The sequence below is a fragment of the Hyaena hyaena genome, unplaced genomic scaffold (genome assembly GCF_003009895.1).
Source record: "Hyaena hyaena isolate Hyena2069 unplaced genomic scaffold, ASM300989v1 scaffold_1063, whole genome shotgun sequence".
Lineage (NCBI taxonomy): Eukaryota > Metazoa > Chordata > Mammalia > Carnivora > Hyaenidae > Hyaena > Hyaena hyaena.
In genome coordinates this window covers 125523-127211 of record NW_024081688.1, presented here as the reverse complement: position 1 = coordinate 127211, position 1689 = coordinate 125523, and positions in this window count along the sequence as shown.

The following is a 1689-nucleotide window of genomic DNA, read 5'->3' as shown; positions in this document are numbered from 1 at the left end:
AGCCTCATTAATAACCTCTCTCTCTGGGAAAACTCTTTGCAGTTATCTGTGCCTGCTACCTGCCTTTCATTAGGCCTTTACTCAGACCTCCATGCAGGAGAACCACCACCCCCAAACCAATGCTTAGACACTTGTCTTAATCTTTCCACATGGCACTTAACTCTTCACAATCCACTTTTGTTACTTGTTGACATTGTTGATGGTCATCTCAGCTTACTAAAGTGTAAGCCCCATGAAGGTATGGACTTGGATGCTTTTGCTTACTGGCATAGCCAATACATACAACAGTTTCCACATATATTAGATGTTCAATACATGTTTTCTGTATAAATGAATAAATGATCATTAAAAAGAGAAAAAAACATACCCATTTAATGAGACCATATGAGACAATATCCATGTGGTTAAAATAAACACTCTCCTTTTAGAAAGTAATTGTATATTTTTAAAAATGTTCATCTCAGCATTTGTTACTGTAAAATTTGGAATTAATTTAAGTGTCTAATTATTTAAATCAAATTAAATTAAATACATGTTAGTATATTCACATGGTTGGGAAATTTATTTATGAAAATTTTTGTTAACTTGGGGAAAATACTTATGATATAAAGTTAAGGGAAAAGAGCAGAATGCAAAATTATATGCATGATACCATCTTAACTGAGAAAAATGCACAAGAGTTAGGGAAAACCCCAACATGTGTGGTGAGGTCACACATTATTTATATAAATTGTTTTTAATCTTCATTTTTTTCTGAAGTTTTTACTTTTAGGGGCATAAAATATAATCAAAACCATGAAAATAGTATCTTAAGAGCAGAAAATTAACACGTATTAAGATTGCTCATGTAGATTTATGTCAACTATGAAATATCTCTTGACCTTCACTTTTATTTAATTCCTCAATTTGCCAGCCCTCCATCTTTTCCTTCTTAGTATACAATTCATTTCTTAAGCACATCTTTGGTGCAAATTACTCCTATTTTCACATATGTGTTTTTTTTCTGGAATGCTTGCAACCTGGTTTGGGTTGAAGCTCTCAGCAGGGAAACATAGAACTTCATTGTGAAAATTCAAAGATGATATTCTGGGTTAGGTATTTTGGGGAAATACAAAGATATATTAAAGCATGGTTCCTTCCCTCAATAAATTTTCACTTGAGTAGCTCTAGTTCTCTGGTCTTTACCTTGGAGGAACTACTTTTATTAAACCACCAATGATTTTTCTGGCAGAAATCCAATGGCCTCATCCCTTTTCTGAGTCCCTAGGCCTCTCAGCTCTTCTACCTACGATGAGCAGCTTCTTCTGTAGGACATCCCTCCTAATCTGATCTTTGGCATCATAGCTTTCACAGTCCTTTGGTGTCTAACTGAACTCCTTTCCTGCTTCTCAGAATCTCTAAGCCTCACAATGTACTTGAATCATCCCAAATTATCTGACCAAATACTTCAAAGATGTTTATCTTCATGACACCAATTATTCTCATAACCTTGGGCCCACTGGCTTATGCTGTCTTCTTCAATAAAAAAAAAAAAAATACACCTCAAAGCTTGCCTTTAACCTCTACTATACCCCTATCTCCTAAGGATCCAAGTGCTCTGCTGCTAGGAATTTACCCAAGGGATATAGAAATGCTGAGGCATAGGAGCACATGTACCCCTATGTTCATAGCAGCACTCTCAACAATAGC